Genomic DNA, 16,142 nt, shown 5'->3' on the forward strand with positions numbered 1-16,142 from the left:
TTCCTGCGAACACGGAGGAAATGGCTCTCGTCAGCGTCACTCCCCCAAAGGAAGGCAAATCCCACCGAACTGGCAGAGTCGGCAGTCGGGTGAGAGAAGGTGGTGGACGCGAGGGTTTCCGCACGAACTCGGGAGAGCGGCGGCGGGCCCCGCCGCAGGCAGGGTTCTGTGCCCCGCGCTCCCACCCCGCGGCGGCCCCCGGCGGACACGGCGCCGCCCTCCTGCCGGCCCCGCGCGGCCCCAGCCTAGCGGCCCTCGCCTAGCGGACCGCGGCGGGCTTCACCTGCCCGCCTGCTGGCCGCACCCTGGCCGGGGAGACCGCCCGCGGGCTCCACAGTCCTCCCCGCCCGCGCTCCCTCTCCGTCCCCGCCGGGGCCCGGCCCCTCACCGCGCGCTCCTCACCCTCCCGGCCCGGGGCTCGCGCGGCAACAGGCGGGGAGGCGACGGCTCGCCGGGCGGTGTCGGCGGCGTAGGCGGCGGGTCTCCCTCCTCCGAGGGAGAAGCGCTGCCTCCCGGCCGGAGCGACTAATGGAGTCCGGTCGTCGCGGCCCCTCGCCTCTCCCCCCGCGCTCCACCCTCTCTCCCCGCCCCCTCCGTCGGAGTCCGGCTCAGGCCGGGCGCGCCTGCTCCCTCCTCCTCCGCCCCTCGGAGCCGCCCGCACCGGGCCGGCCGCCTCGCCCCTCCCCCACGCCAGTCCCCCGCGGCCGCGCTGCCGGCGGGGGCCGCGCGGACTCCCGGGCTGGGGGCGGGGCGGCGCGCGGCAGGGGAATGAGCTGTGCCGGGGAGGCGGGGGGCGCCCGCGGCGGCAGCAATCTCAGCCCCGCCGAGCCGCTGCCCTTTTATGGAAATGAAGGACCCGGCGTAGGGACTGAATCCAACATCCGGGCTCTCGGCGGCGGGACCTGAGGAGGGGGAGCCGGGGGAGCGCGGCGGCCTCCCACCCGGGCGCGGGTGGGCGCGCGGGGCTCTCCTCTCCGCGCTCGCGTCTCTGGCTCGGCGAGGGCCTGCGGCAGTGGGTGTCGGCGCTACCCGCCGGAGGAGGGGGCTCGTCCGTGAGAAATGGCCACAGGAAATTCCCAGGGCAAGGTCGTTTTCTGGGAACAAAGTACCCCCGCCCCTTCCCCACGTCTGGAGCGAGCCCAGAAGTCTCGGGCCGGCGAGAGGTGCCGCACTCCGGGAGCTGGAGACAGGGAGTTGAGGACGTAAAAACTTTAAAAAGTAAATGCCCAAGGCATTTCCATGTATATCCAACAAAAGAATGAGAAAACCCAGAGGGAGGTGAACCACAAAAACTGCTTTGCAAGCAGTGTCCGGCACAATCAGCAACTCCTGCTGGGCTCCCAAGAGTTTGCTTTCTCTCTTAACCCGTTCGGAAGCGCCAACCAGAAGTGGGTCATAAAGATCCTACGATGCTCTTGTTAGAGGGGGAAAAATCAGTGCAGTGAGTTTTACTCGGAAGCTGTTTCCAGCTGCTTCAACTCTTTGTACGTATTTGCATATTTTATATGCAATTTAGAACTAACAGTCATTAAGACATTTAGATGGCTATACATCCTTTACCCCACCCTCAGCCACACGTGGAAGGAATTTTAATAGCTCCGAAAGGGTGCCAGCAGGTACGAGAAGACCTAAAGGACTTCACCTGTTGAGACTGACCAGTGATGGAGACCGGTCTTCCTGCTTCCCACTTTGCTTCCACTTCCCTCTTTTACTGTCGCATTCTGTGGAGAGGGCTCCATTCAGAAACAGCTAGCCAGGGAATCTGCCCCGCTGGCAAACACAGGACTCAAAAAGTTTAGGTCAGGAAGACTCACATAAAATATCCCAGGTCCCATAAAAGATCCCAGCTTTAAAAGTCTCAAAGTCTTCAGCTGTGTCAAAATCTTCGTAGAAGGACCCCTCTCCCTCCCTGCCAGGCAAATAACACTTGGTTCAGCAACACAGTTGGGAAACAAGGTTAGAGGCCTCAAGTAAGGGGTGGGACCCATAAAGGAGTGAAAGAAAAGGAGCAAAATTTAGTCAGATGCCAGAGGTTTGGCACCAAAAATAGGGAAAACCACTACAGTATTTTCAGCTAGTCATCATGGAGAAATTGATGCTTGGAGTCTGTAGTCTCTGCACTCTCCAATTATTTCTACTCATGGAAGTTCCAGACAATTCACTTGGAAGCAGTATGAACATCCGGCGAGGAGGGAATGTTTATGTAAATTATGGTGTTGAAAATATATAGGAAAATGTTTCTGATAAAATAGATAATAGGTTGTAAGGGTGGGAAAAAAAAGCTGGACAGAACTGTACATGCAGCTGTCAAATCACAAGCATATCTATTCTTAAATATTCAGAGAAGAAAGACTGAAAGGAAATACACCAAAATGTTAAGAAGCTCTCTGGGTGTTGAGATCACAGAAGATTTTTTCCTCTCTCTCTCTCTCTCTATTCTTCTTTATTCTCTACAAATTCCAAAACTCTGCATTCTGGACTTGTCTGTCACCGCTTTTAGTTGCATCCAGCATCTCAGGTTCTCTGGGCATGCCATTACATTCACAATAATAGACACAACTAATAGAGCAGCTACTGGACACCTGGACAGGACCTTCAGGAGTTTCCTTTTGTGATTTTAATATCCCTGAATAAAACATGAGTTCTTTGAGAGCAGGGATTTCAAATTTTTGCATTGCCCACAAATTTACAAATAGCTTGGCATAAACAAAATGGAAAACATGCTGGTACCAAATCAACAAAAATGTCAAAGAAACACTAGGTCTGCCCCGTGGAGATATCTTATTATTGGGGAAATCCTGGCTTTTAAATATACATGTTTATTTCCACACCTTATCCCCCAAAGATTTGTGGCAACATGTGAGGATGTATAAGCTAGGAGACAGCATACATTATAAATGGCACAAAACAAGCTGGGGAGGCGGGAAGTGGAGGGTTAGAGATTTTAAATGGAGCCGGGAAAGAGGCTAAGAATTGTACCTTAACAACCTTTGCAAGTGCTCCAGTAAGCTCTGAATAACTACAGCTTCTCAAACATGCCTCTACAGAACCAAAAATATCCGTATCTTTTCTGACTGTTCCCTTTCCTTCAGACAAATTTGTCGAAGCCAAGACGTCATGTCTCAGAAACCCTTTTAATGCTCAGTTTCCACATTCTAGTTCTTGTCTCACTCTCTGGCGAGTTACTTTCTGAACACCCTCCCACCACGCTGCCTGCTACTCTGACTGCTGCCGGCTTCTGTGAGTGTTCCCTTCATTAAGGGCAGGGAGCAGGGTTGGGATTTGATATTGAAAGTAACAGCCTCTTTTCTTAGTATTTAAAATAGCTTAATTATAGCTTTATAAGAGAGTTTTACTAGCTTTAGAATATCAGCAGTTTACGTTTGAGCAGTTTAAAGCACAGGAAGGCAGTGACCCTCTGAAGGAACGATTGGAGGAGTAATTAGACTAAGATGGGCGCAGCTGGTCCCTTTAGGCCTTTTTGAATATTTCAAGCTGTTGCTTGCTTTGAAGATTAAAGAGGAGTCAGGCTTGAATCTCTGAAACTAGGGATTTTTTTCTAGTTTATCAAGTGAGATCTTCAAGTGCATTTTTTCAATGTTTACTTCGATCTAACGTTTTCCAGTGTGTTCAGATGTGGAATCTTATCTGAAACCCCCCACTAGAACCTCTAAGACAATGCAATACTTGTGGTACTTACATCATACTGAAAAGTAGCCGAGAACTCCAGTGTTTGGAAGAACAGCTCAAGCCTTGAAAGCAGCAATATCCAAATAAGGTACCAAGCACTGGGCTTAGGTTTAGACCAAATGATACCTCACAGATCTGCCGTCAAATGCGGCCCTCAGGCTTGGTAATCTGCAGGTTGACTTCAGCTTTTTCTCTGAGCCTACTTACCCTGTGCTTTATATTCTTCAAAGAGAATATAACCACTGAGTTTGAAAAAAAGAGAGGTTGGGGGATAGGAGGAAAAAAGAGAAAGTTTATGTGAGTGTGGATGTGTAAGGGTAGTTTGAAATGCACTTAAAAACGCAGGAAGACGAACTGTAATGAATTATTCCTGTCAAATACCAGGTGAGCAGAATTCTCTCTTTGTCTCAGGGATGGCCCAAAATGGAACATACTGGTATAGCTCCTAAGGAGGTAGAAATCAAGGGGCAGGGAGTGTGAACTAAGGATGGGTAGGAAGGTTGCAGGAGCCACTTTTTTGGTAGAAGTGGGCATTCACTGTAAACAGCAAGAAAGGGACTAGCAAACTAAGCAACGAGGAAGACTAGCTTGGGAGTGGGGCTGCCGGGACACAGACCTAAAGAAAGCCTCTGAGATAACAATGAAATCTACTTCCAGGGGAAAGAAATGCACTGCTTGCATTTACTGCTCCAGATTATAGAAAGCTTTTTGTAGAAAACCATTCTGGGTGATACTTAGAAAACAGTTTTTGAACATCACATCACCTTGTGAAATATTCTGCCCATGACAACGATATGAAATAGTCACACGTACACTCACACAAACAAGGTGGCTGTGTGCTTAGAACAGTGCAGGGCACTGAGACAAACAAGTAGACAAGAGTCACCAGCTCTTAAGCAACATCTGTCTCTTGAGAGATTTGTATTAAAAACATCAGAAAGGATATCCATATGGAAAAAGAACGAAATTAGACAAGTGCTTTACATCATCTACAAAAATTAACTCAAAATGGATCACAGACCTAAAAAAGATCTAAACTATGAAATTCTTAGAAGAAAACAGGCGTAAACCCTTGTGACCTTGGATTAGATAATGGCTTCTTAGATAAGACATCAAAGCAAAAACGACAAAAGAAAAACTAAGTGGCATTTTATGGAAACCAAAAATGCCGATATTTCAAAGACAGCATCAAAAATGTGAAGAAAAAAACCCCACAGAACAGGAAAAAAATTTGCAAATTATTTATCTTTTAAGAGACATATCTAGCATCTATAAAGAGCTGTTACAACTCAATGATAAGAAGAAAAATAACCCAATTAAAAATGAGCAAATGATCTGAATAGACAGTTCTCTAAATAAGATGTGCAGGGGGGAGGGTATAGCTCAGTGGTAGAGCACATGCTTAGCATGCACAAGGTCCTGGGTTTAATCCTCATCAAAAGATAAATAAATAAACCTAATTACCTTCTCCCCTCCACCAAAAAAAAGATGTGCAAATGGCCAATAGGCACATAAGATACTCAACATCATTAGGCATCAGGGAAATGCAAATCAAAACCACAATGAGATAACACTTCACACCCACTAGAATGATATAATAAAAAAGATGAAAGTAACAGGTAATGGCTAGGATGTGGAGAAATTACAACCCTCAGACATTGCTGGTGGGAATGCAAAATGGTCAGCTGTTTTGAAAAACAATTTGGCAGCTCCTTAGAAAGTTAAACATGGAGCTACTATATAACCTAGCAATTCTACTCCTAGGTATAGACCCAAGAGAATTGAAAACATATGTTCACACAAATACTTGTATATGAATATTTTAAAATAGCCAAAAGACAGCAACAACCCAAATGTATTTCAAGTGATGAATGCAAGACACTTGGGTTATTTCCATCTTTTGATCATTAGTATTCATATAAAGGTTTTTTAATCATTCATTAAAAATGAGAAGAAAAATTCTGTTACTCTAACAACTAAATTGTGAAATACAGACCCACTTTGAAAACTGTGATAACCTAGCCTCTGAAAGAAAGTCATCAATGCAGTCATGGCATGTTTTATGAAGAAGATAAATCTAAGCAGATCTGAAGGGGTAGATAAGAGTTAGGCCTTTTGAGAGGACTGGCATGTGGAATCAAGAGGCAGAAGTGAGCACAGCATGCTCACCAGCCAGGGAGAAGAAAGGAAGAAACGCCAAGGAGATGCTCTGGGGAAAAGTGAGCGTAGAGTGAGGCTGACAAGGAAGGACAAAAGTTTAGATTCTGAGATAGAAAACCGGGAGCCATTAAAAAGTTGGTGCATGGTAGTAACATCATGAAAGCAATGTTCAAATGAGATTAATTCAGTTAAAATACGTGTGATGGATTGGAAGAGCAAGGGACCAGAATCCAGAAGGTTGGTTTGGAATCTGTTCATAACTTAAATGTAAGAAAAAGCATTTGGCAGGTAAGGTGAGTAGTAGGGGGTGGGAGAAAGAGGGAATTTCAAAAGAATTGTGGTTATCAAAAGTTTTTGAGCATTTTTGGAGGAGGGTATAGCTCAGTGGTAGAGTGTGTGCTTAGCATGCACGAAGTCCTGGGTTCAATCCCCAGTACCTCCACTAAAAAAAAAAAAAGAAAAATTAAACACATAAATAAACCTAATTACCACCCTCCCCACAAAAACAAACAAACAAGCTTTTGAGCAGTTTTGATGTTCTAAGTGCCATGCAGGACACTTTATGTGTTCCTTACAACAACCCTGAGTTTTTATTATTATCCTTATTTAATGTGAGTTAATTGATAGCCAGACTGATTATCTGCTTATATGACTTGTTCTAAACCACATGGCTGGTATATGGAAGAACTGGGATGAAAACCGAGGTCTCAAAACAGAAGGTCATAAATGCTTCAAGGTTTTTACATTTGGGTGACCAGGAAAAACAGTGGAGTTACTGAACTGGGAAAGGGAAGTTGGGAGGAGCTGATTTTGGGAAACCAGGGAAAGATGAGGCTTTTTAAAAAGGAAATATTGAATTTGGGGTGAAAGCCGTATTTCCCAGTGGAAACATTTAGGGGGCAATTAGGTAAATAAGCCTGGCAATCTTGTGAGAGGATCAGATCACACAGAGAAGAATCATTAATATAGAGGTAAGCCTTCGTGGATGGCTCAACCCCCACAAATGAGACTGAGCCTTGGGGAATTGCTCCCCAAGAGTAGAAGCAGGAAGAAGAGGCATCTAAGGCAACAGAGAAGAAAGGATCAGAGGTGGGAAGAGAGTCAGGTTAGTCCAGTGTCAGGCAAGCCAAATTAAAGAAAGAAACCATTTCAAGAAGCAAGGGTGGTCAGTAGTATCAAATGATACTGAGAAGTCAGGAAATACAGAGAGTGCTTGAAGAACATGAGGCTGGTGAAAATCACTGTTCACCTTGCAGATGATAGTCTTGTAGTCGACTGAAGACAGGTTTCAAATAAAGAGGAAAAGGGAAGTTTATCAGTGAAAAGAAAGCAAGAAATATGATAGTAATTTACACTAATTATTAGAGAAATGCAAATTAAAACTACAATAAGGTGTCACCTCACATCAGTCAGAATGGCCATCTTTAAAAGTCTACAAATAATAAATGCTGGAGAGGGTGTGGAGAAAAAGGAACCCTCCTACACTGTGGATGGGAATGTAAATTGTCCAGCCACTAGGGAGGACAGTATGGAGGCTCCTTAAAAATCTAAAAATAGACTTACCATTATAATCCAGCAACTCCATTCTTGGGCATATATCCAGAGAAAACTATAATTCAAAAAGACACATGCACCCCAGTGTTCATAGCAGCACTATTTACAATAGCCAAGACATGGAAACAACCTAAATGTCCATCAACATATATATATATACTCAGCCATCAAAAAGAATGAAATAATGCCATTTGCAGCAACATGGATGGACCTAGAGATTATCATATTGAGTGAAGTTGCTCAGACAGAGAAAGACAAATATCATATGATATCACTTATGTGTGGAATCTAAAAAAAAAGATATAAATTCTTTATACAAACCAAAAACAGACTCATGGACATAGAAAACAAACTATGGTTACTAAAAGGGAAAGGGTGGGGAGGGATAAATTAGGGATTGGGTATTAACAGATGCACTTTACTATATATAAAATAGGTAAACAACAAGGATCTACTATATAGCACAGAGAACTATATTTAGTTTCTTGTAATAACATATAATGGAAAAGAATCTGAAAAGAAAATATATATATATGTATGTATATGTATAACTGAATTGCTTTGCTGTACACCTGAAACTAACATTGTAAATCAACTACACTTCAATAAAATTTTTTTTTAAAAAAAGAAATACTATTGTAATTTGGAGGTGCCACAGGAGCAAAGACACTTTTTCAAAACAAAGGAGACCTGAGCATTTGTAAACACTATGGAAGATATAAAGGGGAAATTGTTGCTTAATACTAACACCAATATTCCTCTGGGATTATCTGGGATGATGCCAAAGATTCCAGGGGACTAGGAGCAACCCTTGCCAAAGCAGAAGAAAGACACACACCAGGTTGCAAGGATAGAATTGGGTTATTGGAAGGCTCTTAGCATCTTATAAAAGTGGAAAAGCACAGCAGGCTATAGCAGATCCATGCAGAAAAATATTTAAATAAATAATGTTAATAATAGTCAACGAGAGGGTGGGGCTGGCTGAGTTATTGTGCTGCTCAGATGAACGTCCTCCCAGGAGGTCAGATTGGGGCCGGATGTAAGAAAGGAAGGATGTGATTAAGAGATTATTTCAGTACAACTAGGGCAGAGATTTGGGCCCATAAGGGAAAACCAGTGCTAAAAGCACAGATGCCAACTTGCCTGGCCCAGAGGTGCTCCTAGGGGTCAGCTGACCTGGGGACAGTACAGCCATCACATGGAAGTCACTGGAAGGTCACAGGCCAAGAGGCCAATCTTCACAGCTGCCTTCATGCAGTCAATTCCTGCTACACAGCAGAAACTCCCACTTGATTAGTGTTTCCTTGTTAATGAACACACTAGGCCCCTCCCTGATTTTCCGGGTTATTTACTGCCTAACTGGTTCCTCCCTGTTTTTTGTGGCAGGTGAACTGCTGACTTCCAACCCCCATTCTGAGAAATGATCCCTACCCTTTGTGCTTTGTATCACAATGTCCTCTTCAAATGCATAAACCCTCTATTCTTCCCAGACCAGAAGTTGCAATTCCACTACAAGAGCCAAACCAGAAATTCACCTACAATTCTAGTTGCCCTCCGGCCAACTCAGTTCAACTTGGAAGGAAAAAACTGTTTTTTATCCACTTACTCCTAAGCAGGTGCACAGGTGATAGAGACTTGACTGCAGCTGAACATCACCACCTGGTGCCTGGGAGGTGTTACTGCAAATCTCTTCTCTACCTTGAACTAAATTCAACAAAAATTTCACTAAGAACTTAGTGAGCAAATGGGGAAAATGCACCTATTGAAAGATAAACTCTTCATTTTTGGATCCTATCCTTTCTTTAAGACTGCATTCTTGGAGGTATTCACCCTATTCCTGCATCAGCAATTTTTTCTGCTTCATCTAATTCTCCCCTTGCTTCTAAATCATTGTCATCACCATATAGACTCTACCATCTCACATTTAAAGAAAGAAAAAGGTCTTTCTTGATGACATATCTCCCTTCACTACCCATTACTGCTATGGTCCCTTGAACACAAAAGCACTCAAATGAGATACCTATATGCAGCATCTCTACTTCCTCAAGTCTAAATTACTTTTTTTTTTAATTGAAGTATATAGTCAGAGTACAGTGTGTCAATTTCTGATGCACAGTATGTTTCAGTCATACATATACATATATATATTCGTTTTCATATTCTTTTTCATTATAGGTTACTATAAGATATTGAATATAGTTCCCTGTGCTATATAGAAGAAACTTATTTACCTATTAAATTACTTTTTAACTCACCACCAAATTGGACTCTATTTCCACCACTCCACTGAAACTGATGACTTCTGTGTTGCAAAACACACCTCTTCTCAACCTCTCAGCAGCATTAGATGCTGTCTGCAAAAGGTCATTCTCTGATCTCCTCCATTGTCCTTGAATAGTCAGTGCTGGCCCCTTCCAACCTAGCCTCCTCTTTCCTCACTCTTCCATGCCTTCATCTCCCACTTCCTATTGAACACTGAAGCCATCAGGGTAGAACTTTCTTGACTTACACTAGGAAATCTTTCATCCTGCCTGCATCTGCACAAGGTACCCTCTCTTCCTTTGCTGCATTAAGCAGAAGAGGCATCCACGTTCTTATCAAAGGTTAACCCACCTGTATCCCGCAGCCCACTCCCTCCTGTTCTTGATTCATCAATTTTCAATCATTCTTCTCCAGGGTTTTCAAACTCTCTCCTTAACTCAGGGACTTCTTGTCAGAATTTAAATATGCTCAAGTCTTTTCCAGCTGTTGGGCTGCACCCGACAGGCCTACAAACCCTGTACCTGCCCATCCTCGAGACTGAAGAAAGAGCCTGGAGTTAGCGATAGAGACATCAGTGATTTGGTGGATAGGGGGATCTTCTCTGAAGCAAGGTCCTGGAGAGACTCCCCACCGTGTGCGGTGGATGGCAGGCAAGACATGGCTGCAGTCTTTACTCGCAGGGGGAGGGGGAAGTTACCAGTTATAGAGGGAATTGACATCAGGTTGGCTCATCAGTTACCAGGGAAAGTAGCAAAGGGGCAAGCCCCTCACTGTCCTTTTGATAAGCTATCAGGTGGAGATGTTCTGATCTGAAGATTAGAGCAATCACTAGCTGGGATGGGGGCAAGTATGTAAGAAGGTCAGCCATGTGAGTAGTGTACAGGGACTGGTGGAGCAGGCGATGTACAGAGAGCAAGAGAACAGCCATCTGGGGTGGCCTGATCATAAACCAGCATTTGTAAGGCCAGGTGGAGGACAGGTCAGGAAGCCCTCCCTGGACTTCACTGTTTCCTTAGTTGCTGTCCTTCCCTTCACAGGCAGCAAAACTTCTCAAAAACATTTGAAACAGTCTGTGTCCCAACCTCACACCCCTTAATGAGATGTTCTTAGGGATGCTCCATGAAGTCCCTCAGAGAGTCGCCAGGAGGACTGAGCCACAGTTACCGCAGTGGGAACTTGCTCTTTAATGATTTTCCTTCCTTTCCCTGCTCATTCACAGAACTTTCTGAAATCAACTTTTAAATGTCACTTGTGCCCAAATCCCTATCTTAAGATCTGCTCTTAGAGAAAGCCAGACTAAGATACATAATACAAATACCATGTAAGGGAAGCTTTCTTTTACCCCCAAACTAGATCAGTTCACTCTGTTAATGCTCTTTTTTAAAACCCTCTTCTTTTGCATCACAGCTCTTTTCACAGTTTATAATTAGATTTTTGTGTGAGTCTTTGGTTAAGGTATGCCATCCCCACTTCAGAGGAACAGTGTCTATCCCATCCTGTTTTATCCTCAACACTTACCAGTGCCTGGCACAAAAATAGATACTCAGTAAATGTTTGTTGGGTAAGTGACAATGAATGGATAGTACCCTTTCATTCATAACTTGCTGAAGGGCTAGCTGAGACATTCTCAGGATTTCTGTCACCTACATTTCAATGTACTTTTTTTTACATCCCTTTCAGTCTCCTTCCTCCTTTCAAAATATTCTATTTTTTTATTTCATGTTTAGGACAATGATACTGTCCACGTAATACTAAGGACTCCCCTTTAGTTTGGTCCAAGTTTATCTTTTAAAGTCTTTCCTTTCCAACTAAAACATTTGTCCTCCTACTCTAACTATAGAAACAACTCCTTCTGTAATAGAACTTTTAATTTTCAGACTACAATATTCATGGATATTCCTCCTCAAAGGCTTTTAATCGCACATTTCATTGGCCTTTACACTCCCAACAGAGGTGAACATATGAATACATATTAGATAATTTTGCATTTCTGAGAATTAATCAGCCCTCATAGAAAATTTGCTCGTGTATGTAAGCAAATGGGGAAAGAACATGTGCCCCTTCTCCCGGAAACCGTAGGTCTTTAGTCTTTGCCCACCTCTGCTGCCTGCATGCCCCAAGGGAGGAGTTGTTCATTTGCAGTTTAGAGTCCAGATTATTAGTTGGGACAGTTTTGTTTACAGGCAAGTTGACTGTATGTTAAAGTTGGAACCTATCTGCAGCATCTTTTGAGCAGTAGGTATCCTCCACCTGGGGCAGGCTTAGTGCCTCCTCTCTTTCATTCCATGTGGCTTCTGGAGACTCAAGCCCCTCCTATTTGAGGGAAAGAAATGAGACCTCCGCTAGATCTTAAGCAGAAGCCACATTCTCCAATCCAGCAAGAGACTCCCTCCCTCTCTGTGGGAGTATGAAATGCTTGCTCAGGTGTTAATGAAGGAGAACTCTGCTTTGCATTTGGCTTTTTCTTTTCACGCGGTCAAGTCAAGTGAGTATGAAGGATGCTCGGCAATGCAGGGATCTAAGCATTCCTGATCTCTAGTTCAATATACTCAAAATAGGACTCAAACCTTACCTCCAACCTCTAATAAAACGTTTGTTTTTCCAGGAACTCTGAATAGCAATTTCAGATCTTATGCCTGAAATTGAGCATATGGGTTTTGCTTCTTGGCAGAATCTTTAAAATAAATAATAGAAAAGCCCCAATAAGTCTTCCAGTCTGTCTCCCCAAAACCAGAACAGGATCATTTCCTACATTAGGCCTTCTAATGTTTTATCTGATTTAATTTTTAATATTTTGGATGATGACTTTCACAATTTCCCTGAGGAGACCATTTCATAATTTAATATTTATCTCCCAGACAGGGAGTGTTTCCAGTAATCAACACAAATCTTTAAATTTCATATTGCTCTCTTGGAGATTATTTCCTCTCTGTGAAAAGATAAAATTTTCAAATATGGTATAAGTATACCGACAATTTCCAGTAGGCAATCATTTTCTTTAGTCTCTTTAATGAAATGAATATCCTTAACCATTTGTTTTTATTGTTTTTCTGAACACCTACCATATTTTTCTATCCTTTTATTATCTACATGAACTTATTTTCCACTTGTAGTCTCATTCTTTTTTTTAAAGTGACTATTTTTGGTAGTGACTTCTGGGTGGTAAAATACACAAAAAATTTACCATTTTAGCCATTTTTAAGTATACAGTTGAGTAGCATTACGTACATTTACATTGTTGTGCAACCATCACCAGAATCTGTCTCCAGAACTTTTCCTTTTCCCAAGCGGAAACTCGGTACCTGTTAGGCACTAACTTGCTATTTCCCTCAACCCCAGTCCCTGGTGACAGCTTTACTTTCTGACTATGAATTTGACTATTGGAGGCACTTTATATAAGTTCTTTCTTACTTTTCAAAGGAACTAACACCTCTAAACTCTAACATACCCTGATTTTAAATGATGACAGAAGTGACATTAACCTTATTACAGCTGTTTTAATTCCAGGGTGATATTCAGAATATTTAACAACTGGCATGGCAGGGGCACAGGGCACTGAGTGGATGATGGGGTACAGTCAGCCCAGCCCGCCCAGTTCTTACAGCCTCATGGCACCTCTTTGTCTCTCATTTAACTCACTCTAATGTTGCTATTTGCCTTGTATTTTTAGATATCTTCTTTTTATATAATGTAATTTTGCAGCTGATTTTATTGGCTCTCTGGATTGTTTTGCAGGCCTAATGGAATTGTACGTCCCCTAAAGTACCAGGAGGAGAGGAATAAACTACATGCCTCAAGGAGAATGCTGTCAGTGGCAAGCCACAGAAAACTATCACAATGTCCCATACAAGACAGGGTTGAAGGCTAAGTGTAAAAGAGCATTCTGATCTATAAATTCTGATAAGAGAATTTTGTGATGATAAGCAAAAGGAACACAATTTTTTTACAAAGGGATACTGGGAGATAGCAGTCTGGGGGAGGTCACAGTATGATTTTCAAAAACATGACTTTTATAAATATATAATGAACACATGTCAAAGATTTATTTAACTTAGTAATGAAGGAAACAGCAGGATGGTGAAATTGATCCAAAGAGGATCTAGGAAGCTGATATATAGCATTGGTGAATAAAAGAATACTGGAATAAGATGGCAAAGTTAGATACAAAACTGATTAATGTCCTAAGAGCAGTAAAACCATAACCTTTGAAACCTCTTTTTGACTGGACAAAAATCATCAATTTTCTATGGCAATATTTATCTTTATAGAGTCTAGGCTCTAATCAACAGTAAATGGTCAACCAAACAAAATGACATTTCCTTGACAATCAGGCTTGTTAGGCAGTCTTGTTAGATAATGCTCTAGAAGAATATGGAAAGGGCACACAGTACTTTTTGTCCTATTTGTAAGTTTGGGGTGCTTTTTCTTTACAATGATGTGCAGAGAGCATATCTTCTCAAATCTCTCCATGATCCTTCCTAAAGGCATGTTTGGGTTGGTGGAAAATCCTTCCTGTCCAGAATGAGGTCTGATCAGTTGGGAGAAGACCTCAGTGGGGATTCAGCAAGCTTTTTGTCCCCACCCCCAATCATGTCACCAGGAAACTCTAGCATAATGACCTTAGCTAGTAATAAACTCTGCCTTTAACAAGTCATGTCATTTAGTGCTAACATCTCTTACTATGTCATCAGTGCCATAGAAAAATTGCAAGAACTATGAACATCCATATAACTTTTGCTTAGATTCACTAATTGTAGCATTTTGTAAATTTGCTTTATCTCTATCTCTTTCCTTTTCTCACACTCCCACAGATATATTTTCTGGAACCATTTGAAAGTTAATTGTATATATCATGAAATTTCACTCCTAAATGCAATAGAATGTAGTCCTAAAAACTAGGACTTTTTTTTTTTTTGTAGTGGATACCACGATGCTTTGCCCAGATCCCCCGTCAGGGATGAAGAACTTAGTCCTCCTATTTTTGGAGTGCCACTGGCAGATAGCCCTTAGCTGCTGGCCTTCTGTGGAAATGGTCTTGGCTGGAAACCATATAGCCCAAGATCACACCCTCCCCAGGGCCATCTGCATCCCAGGACTGACTGATGTAGAGGTACAAAGGCCTTGACTCCTTCCTGATTGAGGACAACTTGGAAAGGCCATTCCAGCTTCGGCTCCCCAAGGGGTCATGAGGCCTTAGCTGAGACTGCATTGCGATGCCAACTTTCTCTCTGCTCATTTCTGCTTTTTCCCCTCTTCTGTTTTCTCCCCTAGGTGTTGGTTCCAAAAGCACTTCCTAATGAAATTCCTGCACGCTGATCTCCTTTACACAGTCGGCTTCTCAAGAACCGCAACTTGTGCATTTGGTGGCAGAAGTGGTCTGAGAGCTGAAACTAATATCAGTTTCAGTGACTTCTTCCAGAATTTTATCATCATGACAGCTTAAAAGTACTTTCTCATGTTAGACTTAAAACTCCCCTGTTTCACCAGTCTCCAAGATATCTGAATTGAAAAAAGTAAGATATAGAAATGTTGTATATTGTGAGCTTCCACTTGTGAAAAAAAAGAAAAAGAGGGTAGAGAACACATTTACATACAGGCTGATATGTGCATAGAATATCTTTTTAAGGAAATACAAGAAACCTGTAATAGAAGTTGCCTTGAAAGAGAAGATCAGGGGTCTAGCGGCAGGGGACTGACTTACTATTTACTGTAAGCCCTTTCACGGTATCCTAATTTCTATTATGTGCTGTACGGTTTTGTTTTGTTTTGTTTTGTTTTGTTTTGTTTTGTTTTGTTTTGTTTTGTTTTGTTTTTAAGGCTGGAAACAAAATAAGACAAAATGGTAATGGTTGCCAATTCTGGGTGGTAGGAATGTGGGTTTTGTTGTATTGGTTCCAATTTTCTGTAGTTTTAAAATTAAAGCGTTTAACACCCAAAACTCATCTGTTTAAATTTATTTCTTCTTGTGGACATGAAGACCATCCAACTTAGCGAAACATGTCATTTATTTGAATGTGTTCTGCAAATGAATGAATGAATGAGAGATCATCTTTATCAGTAATCACAGGAACAGGGAAATAGACTATCATCAGAAACAGGACCACTGCCATTGGGCCCCCTGCCAGGGCCACCAGTGTGAGATGCCACGAAGTGCTTGTTAAAGCCACTGGATCCTCCTGCTTCCTGCTTGCCGAAGTGTGCAAATGGCAGGGCTTGAGCTCCTCCGCGGAGAAGAAGGCAGGACGTCAAACCGCAGAAAGGGAGGAACTAGCACAGCCTTGCCCTCAGCAGACCCTCAGCCCTGTCTTGGACTCACTGATGACGATTCGAACACTGCTGTCAGTGTGTTCCAGGCTCTGGGCGGGGCCTGATGCTTCCCCTCCTGGGATACATGCTGAGTTAGTTAAGGTCACTGTGGGGCTGCTTTGCTTGCAGCCTGAGGACAAATGCTTGCCTGAAAACTGGAAAAAGGCCAA

At 42.9% G+C, this 16,142-nt stretch overlaps 1 long non-coding RNA gene across 2 annotated transcripts; it reads left to right on the forward strand.

The window, feature by feature from the left end:
• The first annotated feature begins 2 nt into the window (after nucleotides 1-2).
• Nucleotides 3-15,592, forward strand: LOC135321306 (uncharacterized). Of its 2 annotated transcripts, none has more exons than XR_010380966.1 (4): nucleotides 3-89; nucleotides 13,402-13,536; nucleotides 14,586-14,776; nucleotides 14,938-15,592. It is a non-coding gene; the product is annotated as an uncharacterized LOC135321306 (long non-coding RNA). The 2 variants fall into 2 exon arrangements; XR_010380967.1 differs by lacking the exon at nucleotides 3-89 and adding an exon at nucleotides 3,093-3,240.
• Nucleotides 15,593-16,142: the final 550 nt, after the last annotated feature.

The sequence above is a fragment of the Camelus dromedarius genome, chromosome 5, assembly GCF_036321535.1.
Source record: "Camelus dromedarius isolate mCamDro1 chromosome 5, mCamDro1.pat, whole genome shotgun sequence".
Taxonomy (NCBI): Eukaryota; Metazoa; Chordata; class Mammalia; order Artiodactyla; family Camelidae; genus Camelus; species Camelus dromedarius.